Source organism: Rosa chinensis, chromosome 5 (genome assembly GCF_002994745.2).
Source record: "Rosa chinensis cultivar Old Blush chromosome 5, RchiOBHm-V2, whole genome shotgun sequence".
Lineage (NCBI taxonomy): Eukaryota > Viridiplantae > Streptophyta > Magnoliopsida > Rosales > Rosaceae > Rosa > Rosa chinensis.
In genome coordinates, this window is record NC_037092.1 from 41592657 (window position 1) to 41602320 (window position 9664).

Consider the following 9664-nt stretch of genomic DNA (forward strand, 5'->3'; position numbering starts at 1 on the left):
CCATATTATTTTTGTAGTAAATGCCAATTGTTTAGTCTTTCTTCAAACTAGGCTCATCCAACGTGTGATGTCTAGGAACGTTTTGAGATAAGTGGTACCTAAGCGAGCTTTGCTCCACCAACATCTCTCTACTCACCTGGTCACATTTATATTGGAGTTACCGAAAAAAGTTAGACGATTACCATTGTTTTGTATTAGCTAACATTTTGGATTAGATTCTTTCTAGTTAAAGAGACAATGATGTAATTCTGTTTGGCTTATTAATAAAAGTTTCAATATGACTCCTTTTTAATTACGAGCTTTTTCTTTTAGAAATGGATTCTAGAGAACTGCAATGTCTTGCAAATAGTGCAACTACGCACACCATTCTCTGCCATAGGCAATTATTCTTGGAGATGTTGCCTACATATTCCTCTGTGACTACGATGGCTGGGCCATAAGGTTTAGTTCAAGGACATGGAATGACCCAATTCCTCTTGCCAAATGGCACCCTAATTAATGTCACAGAAGCTCTCTACGCTCCTATGGGAAATCAAACCTTATTGAGCTTTAAAGATATCAGAGCCAACGGATTCTATGAGGAAACACATACTGAGAACGGAAAAGAGTTCATTGCATTACCTCTGATGATTGCAGACGAAAGCGCATCTTAGAGAATCTTATATGTCAATTTAGTGGACTTTGTGTCACTATAATTCGACCTATTAAATCCAATAATGTAATAAGAGAACATCTCTTGGATTCTGACACATTTTGGATTTGGCATGACCGACTGGGACATCTTGGTCATGATATGATGATCCGTATACTAAAGACTTCACACGGACATCCATTCTTTTGAGCAAAACGAAGCAAGAATCAAAGATTTATTCCGAGACTTAGTGTGACCGCCGTAGCCGTCTCTGGTGCTGCCGCTATCCACCGCCGGCCTAGGGCTGCCCATGTCCCCTTTGACAACGCCATAGACGGCATCATCCATAGCCATGGCGCCATGGATGCCACTTCCCATGGTCCCAATGCCATGATAGGTGATGTAGTCACAAATTTTGCTTCAAATAGCGCTTCAGACGCTTAGGCCCAACCAAAATCTTCATTGGTTGCTTCTAAGGCCCTTCGCTTGTTTTGCAAAGCCTGCTCCTTAGGGAAATTAAGACCGAGACTATACTACACAAAGGATCCAAAAATACTCATTCCGTTCTTACAGAGAATTCAAGGGGATATCTGTGGCCCAAGTGAACCATCTTGCGGACCTTTTAAATACTTTATGGTATTGGTTAATGCGTCAACACGCTAGTCACATGTCGTGCTGTTGTCTACTCAAAATGATGCTTATACCAAACTCCTAGCCCAGATTATCCGTTTACGGGTGCACTACCCAGACCACCCAATTAAGACAATTCGACTTGATAATCCTGGAGAGTTTACATCGAAAACGTTCGATGACTATTGCATGTCACTCTGGATTGATGTAGAGCATCCAGTTCCCCATGTTCATGCCTCAAGTGGTCTCGCGAAAGCCACTACCAAACGACTACAAATGATAGCACAGACATTGGTTATGCGCACCAATCTCCCTGTTTCCGCTTGGGGAAAATCAATATTGCACGTAGCGACGCTAATTCATCTACGACCCATTGCCACCCAACCTTATTCTGCATTACAGCTAGTGACTAGGTATAAGCCTGATATATCGCACTTATGCATATTTGGCTGTGCCATTTATGTGCCTATTATGCCGCCAGAACATACTAAGATAGGTCTACAAAGATGAATGGGCGTATATGTTGAATTTGAGGCTCCGACCATTGTCCACTACCTAGAACTCTTAACAGACGATCTCTTTACCGCTAGATTTGCATATTGTCACTTTGATGAGACAGTTTTCCCATCGTTAGGGGGAGACAAAAACATGAATGTTCAACAGAAACGACAGGAATTGTCGTGGTATGTCCCCATTATGTCTCATCTCGATCTCTGGATCGCACAGTCCTAACTTGAAGGGCAAAGAATAATAGAGCTCAGAAATGTAGCAGATACTTTACCTGATGCGTTTTCTAATGTTCCTAAAGTGACGAAATCATATACCTGCTGCAAACGTGCTTGCAAGGATTGACGTCCCAATTACTGGACGTAACGCTGCTCTTGAGGTACTAGGAGATGGCACCACTGCCCATATTGGAAGTGATGTGGCATCTATGGCCGCAGGTCCCATAAGGAAACGTGATAGACCAGTTGGTTCGAAGGATACTCGCCTAGAAAGATAGCGAATGAGGAACAACCAAATCCTTTGATCATCGATACTCAAAATCTGTCCCATGAGAATGTTCTAGATTATGGTTATGTCCAAGAGACATCTTTGGGGAAGCCTCAATGTCAGAACATATCCCTGAGAATATAGAGATCTCTGTAAATTACACTAGTGTACATGGGAAGTGGGAAAGAAACTCCATCATCATAGATGATATATTCGCGTATTCTATAACATGTGAGATTATTGAGACATATGACATTGAACCATGCTCCGTTGATGAATGCCAATGTAGAGCTGATTGGCCAAAATGGAAAGAAGTGATTCAGGCAGAACTAGATTCTCTAGCGAAAAGAAAGGTATTCGGGCCAGTTGTGCCAATACCGCCCAACACCAAACTAGTTGGTCACAAATGGGTATTCGTTATAAAGCGTAATGAGAGAAACGAGATTGTAAGGTACAAAACTCGCCTTGTGGCACAAGGCTTCTCACAACGCCCTGGAATCGACTACGAGAAGATATATTCTCCTGTAATGGACGTTATTACGTTCCGCTACCTTGTCAGTTTGGTAGTTTCTGAAAAACTGAACATGTAGCTTATGGATGTGGTTACTGCTTATCTATATGAGGATCTAGATACAAAGACTTACATGAAGGTCCTGGATGGACTTAAGTTGCCCAAATTAAGTGGCTTTAAACCACAGAGCGCGTTTGCAATAAGATTGAAACGCTGACTATATTGAAGCAATTTAGACAGATGTGGTATAACTGTCTAAGTGACTACTTAATTGGGAAGGGATATGTTAACAATGAACTATGCCCATGTGTGTTCATAAAAAGAATAAGTTTCGGATTTCAGTAGTAGCGGTTTATGTTAATGACATGAACATAATTGTTGCTCTTAAAGAGTTAAGAGAAACCACTGAACACTTGAAATCCGAGTTTGAGATGAAAGATCTTGGGAGAACACGGTTTTGCCTCGGTTTGGAACTTGAGCACCGTGAAGATGGTATCCTGATTCATCAATCAGCTTATACCTAAAAGATGCTTCAACGTTTCAATACACACAAAGTTAAGCCTTCAAGCACCCCAATGGTCGTCCATAGTCTTGATCCAAAGAATGATCCATTTCATCCAAAAGATGACGATGAAGATGTGCTAAAGGCAGAAGTGCCCTACCTGAGTGCAATAGGTACATTATTGTACTTAGCTCAATGCACAAGACCAGATATCTCATTGCCGTGAACTTGTTAGCTAGATATAGCTCTGCGCCAACACGACGTCATTGGACTGGTGTTCAAGATATCTCTCGATATCGAAGTGGTATGATTGATATGGGTTTGTTCTATCCCTACAGAGAGACGATGGATTCGGACCCATCATATGTCAAGAACGCCACCAACAGTGGTCTACGTTCCCTCTCCCTATCCCAAAACGACATTAGTGTTTTAGAAGGTTTTGCTGATGCTGGGTACCTCTCTGACGTACACAAAGGTTGTTCCCAAACTGGTTATGTGTTCACCATGGGTAAGACCACGATATCTTGAGGTCTACAAAAAAGACCCTAGTCGCTACTTCTTCGAACCATGCAGAGATTATTGCTCTTCACGAAGTGGTTCGTGAATGTATATGGCTTAGATCCATAGTTACGCAGGTTCGAAGCAATTGTGGTTTGAAGTTTACCACAAATAAACCTACTAGCATTTATGAGGATAATGTTGCTTGCATTGAACAAATGTAGCAAGGCTATATCAAAGGCAGCAACACCTAGCACATATTGCCTAAGTTCTTCTACAATTAGCAACAACAAAATCTCAAGATTAAAGTGCAATAGGTTCGATCTAAGGACAATGTGGCAGACTTGTTTACTAAGTCATTGCCCAAATCCACGTTCGAGAAACATGTTGCGAGCATTGGCTTGCAGAAGTTATCCGAACTCCCATTATCGTAGTCATCAGGGGGAGACGTAGACATCAGAGGGAGATGTCTACATGTTGATCTCGAAACGTGAATGGTGTGTTGTGCTCTTTTCCCCCTTTGACCCAGGTTATTTTTGTCCCACTAAGTTTTTGTTACTCGGCAAGGTTTTTAATGATGCAACGAGAGGAGCACCACATTTGGGTAACACAAGAAGGAGTGTTCAAGTAAATCCAGAATATGTGTTTGGCCCAAACTCTAGGTTACTTGCTCTACTAGTAATAGAGTTTGTATTAGAGATAATCTCGGAGAATCTTAGTAGATATCCAATCAATATACAATTTTGTTTCCATGTATAATTCTATCTCTATGTTTGTAATCCTCTATATAAAGAAACCCCTATTATCAATGAAATTATAGTAAATTCTCCCTCAAATATCGATTCCCTAAAACAAAGAGAACATTGAAGCTTTAATTATGGGCTATTAGGTTTATAGGCAAAAACAAATCTGATCTGGATTGTGAGTCTGTGATTGGATTCGACTAGATCTCGTTGCAAATTCATTGGAGGTTGATTGTGTCATGGAGGCAGACCTTGCAACAGGTTGTTCGAGGGAGGTGCTGGAGCTGATCTTCCTTTTAGAGGGTGATGAAGGGATTGGGGAGGGCAACAGAGGAAGTCTCGGTGCCAGCTTTGACTCTGGAATTAGGATCCTGAGTTTTCGAATTGTGGTGGTGGGGGAAGATCTCTGCTGGTTCCCTATCGGTGAAGGTATTAGGATCCGAAAGTGGCGGCAGCGTGTCAGTAATGGAAAGATGATGGTAGTCGCAGTGCTGCTCATGCAGAAGCGGTCTTGGGCTGGGAGCGATGGGCGGATCCTCTTTGCCCTAGTTCTGTTGTGGGCCCAATAGGTCTTGGGCCTAGGTATCTAACAGGACACAAACTAGATTTCACCCCTAAAATTTGGAGTGACCCTGCAGGGCCTACCTTAGAAGAAATTTCACCTCAAATCTAACTGAATTTCCCCTAAAAGTGGACTATGCAAAACCTGTAAAAACGTTCTAGCACTCCTTAATAAACATATCAATCCTTAACTCCTAGAGCCTACCTACTCCCCACAAATCATACCTAACTCTCCAATAGGAAACATAAAACCAAACTGAAATTCAAGACTCAATATCAAGTTTATCTTTCATACTAATACAACTAAAAGATGGTCATCAGAGCAATCTAGACAAATGAACTCGAAAAGAGTACAAGTAAGTTAACATGTAACCTACAAAGAAAATAGAAGCGGTGGTTGATTTGGTGCTTAAATGCAACTCATGCGCAACAAGGATACGATCATCAAAGAATTGGAAAATATTTAAACCCAGAAATATCGTACCTCAGAGATCTTAATGTTAATGTCTGAAGTTCAGGGGTAGTCAAACCTCGGTAAATGTTGGCCCATGAGGCGGACCGCTACTTGTAGTAACCTTGATGTTTCCGCTATCTGTCAAATAAAATACACAGGGTGTTAGAGGGAGACCGCAGTTGGCGGTCTTCTCTACTCCTATGCCTAAGTCAGTCAATGTATTTACGTTGATAGGATAACGTTAGGTAAGTAGTAAATGCGTAATTAATGAAGAGAGAGGAGTGGATCTTTTATAGGTGAGGAAGAGACTGATCTCTTCCTTGTTTTCGATGTGGGACTGATATGCCTCTATTCCCAGCTTCTAATGCTTCAGCGAGGTAACTCTGGCGCGGCGCATGGCTATGCGTCACCTGCGACCTCGGGCTGAGCCGGAGTTCGAGCGATAGCCTGTTTGGTGGTGTTTCCATAGGTCACCCCCTTGATAGTTGTTGATACCTCTAGCGGTACCATGAGAGTGGCTCTTTTATAGCTAATTATGGTTTAGGCAAATACTCATGTAAGTACACTTAAACTAACTCAAATCCAATGGTTTATGGATCACAAAAGTCACTTGCTAAACTAAAAGTAAAATTGAGAAAATGGTTAAGTGAGACACCAAGCCTCACATATACGGCTTAGGTCTCCCGAAGCCTAAAAGTAGCCTAGAACACACCAAAATAAATTGGGAGGCTCAAAGCCTTATGGTACTTACAATGAAAAATGTGAGCATATAGTTGGAGGAATTGATTTTTGGTTTTGTAAATTAAAAACTAGAAAATTAAAATTTACAAAAAGTAAAGTGCTTGAAATTCAAAGGTTTGGAAAACAATGGAAGAAATTGAGCACTAAGACATCCACTCTAACAATCATTAACCATGACAACAAAATTTTGGCACATAACAAAAGGCAAATGGTCGCAATCCCTAACTCTATGCCGAATTAGGGCCTCATAGTGATAATGCAAATCCGGACTAGGGCATTCACATTCTCATAGTACAAAAATAATGTAAATCTGGGTTAGGGCATTCAAATTCTCATCACACACACATTAAAACCGGACTAGGGCTACTAAAATGCATATAATGGCATTAAGTCAATTTTTAGAAATTAATAATTTGCTCATGACAACATGCTCATTCATAATTAAGCCACTAATTAAATGAATTTCAGGATAAGGATAAGAACTAGTCATAAAATTGGCTAATTTCTATAACAAAATTCTCACTGAAAATTCTGCAAAGTCATGAACAAAAACCACAACACACTTTCATTGAGCACCAAAAATTAATGTCATTACATGGTGAAAATTGCTAGGGTTTCAAGCCCTAAGAAACTATTCACAATCCATCAACATACCCACAATGAAATTCATCAATTACAAGAAATTAAAGTAAGAAGAGAGTTAAAAAAAGAGGGAGAGGCCAACACTAGAGAGTGAGCATGACTAGCTTGGAATTACACTCTCTCTCAGGGCCAGTCCTGAGCTTTTTGATGCTCAGGGCGAAATTTTTTGTGTGTGCCCAACTAGCCTAAATAGACATGTAGTGATTCTTACAAAAGTCATAATCTAAATTCTTTGTTTTAGGGGTTTGGAACCCAGTCAAGTTTGGTGACTCATCACCACGCCGATTTTATTACATAAAGAAACATTATACAACAGACATAAAACCAAAACCCCGTATAAAAAAGAATACAAATTTTTTCTTGCCACAAAAAACTCCTAGCTAATCCAAAAGATCACACATAATGTAGCACTTCGACACAATCACACAAATAAGAGACATGGTAACGTGTGTCTTGGTAAAACTTACGAAGAATTCTTGAATCAAAAAAGAAAAACTATATTCAAAAGTTGAACAAAAAAATAGAAAATAACTTGGAAAAAAATTGAAATTATCGAATATGCACTTACTTATGGCCGTTTGCTATGAAGTATATGCTTCAACAAGGAAGCCATATAGATATATTCACCCAGTATGCTGCCATTTCTACAATTGAATGGATTACACCAAAAGATCAGTAATGTGAATGAAATTTTATATTCAATAAAACCAATTGAAAAAGCACTAGTATTTTACCTTATCTTGAATATGGTGGCTGACCCCCCAAATGAACAGGGTGCTTACAACATGAAAAGTAGCACAAAATAGCATTGTAGTCCCAAGCCAAATATGATATCTTGCTGAAGCTTCAAACTGAAAGTTGGCAAGCCAAAACACTAAATTTTGAATGATAAACTCTTTAGCATAGAACAATAATACCTGCAAATCTAGAATCAGCTTTTTTCCTTCTTGTTTTTTCTTTTCTGATTGGGATTGACTGGCAAATCCAACTTCTAATTGCACCTAATAATGAAAATTGAAAACCGATTAATGAGTAGGTTGTTAGAAATCACTTTGAATGATAATTGATAAACACTGGAGCATAGAACAATACCTGGAAATCTGGAATTTGCTTTATTCCTTCTTGTTCTTTCTTTTCTGATCGAGATTGACTTGCAACTCCAACTTCCAATTGCACCTAATATTGAAAATTGAAAACCAATGAATAAGCAAGTTGTTAGAAATCAACAGAACTCAAAAAACAAGTAACAAGACTTTTGATATCCAAATTTTCAGGGGATATCAAAATTGAAGAATACTCAATACCTATTTTGATTTGCACTTCAGCCTACATCGATGGAGAGCAGATAATCACCGTAGAATAACATAAACATGGAGAGGAGAAAGATTGGGTGATGGATGAGAATGAACTGAAGAATTGAGTAACCATTTAAACTAATTTAAAGAAAAAAATTGCTGGATTTCAAGGTTTGGGACTTGGGAGAGAGCAAGAGACACTTGGATAATCAATTTTGTGTCTGCCATTGTACATTGGAAGAAGAAGAAGAAGAAGAAGTAAAGACGCGATCTGCATCTAGAAATCTGAAGAAAAAAAATTTCACGTTCCACTCTATACATATATAATTAAATATATATGTTATATATATATATAATATTAAATCAATAAGATAAAATCTGGTGCCCCCTCTATGTTGGGCCCTGAGTTGTCGCCAACAATGCCCATGGACAAGGCCAGCCGTGCTCTCTCTTGTACCTAAACCCGGATTTTTGAAGGATTGATGAACTTGGGGTGAGAATTGATTAAGAATATATGAGAGAAGAGTGAGTGATGGCATGGTCGTCTTGGTGGAGGGTAGGAAGAAGAAGATGGCTCGGAGTTGGAGAATAAAAGAAAGAGGAGAGGAATTATATATGGCTAGCTACGTACTCCAGTGGTGTTCACCTGGTCAGTTGCTGACTAAAGAATTTATGCTCAACAACCCTTAGATTTACATCCAAGGGTGGAAAATAAAACACTTCAACTTAATAATAATTCTCTCTGCCCTTGGATGTAAATCCAAGGGTGGTTGAGCATTATTTTCTTGGTCAGCAACTGACCAAGTGAACATTTTCGCTACGTACTCATCGTGTGGAAGAAAGTAAAACCGGGGGAGGGGGCGGGGCAGGGGGGAACACGTGGCAGCAAGAGAGAGAGAGAGAGGGAGAGAGGAAGAGAGAAAGAAAAGAAAAGAAAAGAAAAGAAAGAGAAAAAAGAGAGAAGAAAGAAAGAAGTGCCCGTGCCGTCCATGTTAGTCAATTGCTGACGTCATATATGTTTTTTTTTTCCTTTATTCTTTCTTTCTTTCTTTCTTTCTTTCTTTCTTTCTTCTTCTTCTTCTATTTTTTCTTTTCAATTCCTTTCTCTTCTTCATGCATTTTCGCATATACTATTGGAATCGGATGTAATTAGATTCTGCTCCCTTAATGGCATTGACCACGATTGACTCACATTGACTATTTCATCATTTTGTCAGAAACTCCAATTTGCTCTAATTTCGCCTCATTTTATCTCGATTTCCGCAGCTCTACTTATTACATATAAATAAATAAAAATGCATTAATTACATAATAATTGACTTAAACATTAGCTTAATTTTAGTAATTAGAGTGCTCATAGAAATGCGTGTAATCAGTGGTCATTATGCCTCGACTCCTACGCAAGTTGGACCTCAACTACTCTATAGATTGGGACGAGAAACAGAAAAGCCTAGGAAAAGGCA

The 9664-nt window shown here is 39.4% G+C and overlaps 1 protein-coding gene and 1 long non-coding RNA gene across 11 annotated transcripts in view; both read right to left on the bottom strand.

Moving 5' to 3' along the window:
• The window catches only part of LOC112202291 (ankyrin repeat-containing protein At5g02620), a 29898-nt gene extending 24231 nt beyond the window's left edge, over positions 1-5667 (bottom strand). For 5 of the 7 annotated variants that reach the window (XM_024343235.2, XM_024343237.2, XM_040505906.1 and 2 more), the window contains exon 1: positions 5554-5667. The gene's annotated coding sequence lies outside the window, so the exon portion shown is untranslated. The remainder of the gene's footprint in view (positions 1-5553) is intronic. The other 2 variants (XM_040505905.1, XM_040505904.1) reach the window with 2 other exon arrangements.
• A 152-nt stretch (positions 5668-5819) lies between these two features.
• Positions 5820-8759, bottom strand: LOC112202292. 4 transcript variants are annotated; one of them, XR_005799499.1, is made up of 4 exons: positions 8211-8759; positions 7999-8082; positions 7824-7907; positions 5820-7744 (listed from the first exon to the last, which is right to left on the bottom strand). It is a non-coding gene; the product is annotated as an uncharacterized LOC112202292 (long non-coding RNA). The 4 variants fall into 4 exon arrangements; XR_005799498.1 differs by having other exon boundaries at positions 5820-7750; XR_005799497.1 differs by having other exon boundaries at positions 5820-6052; positions 7641-7907.
• Positions 8760-9664: the final 905 nt, after the last annotated feature.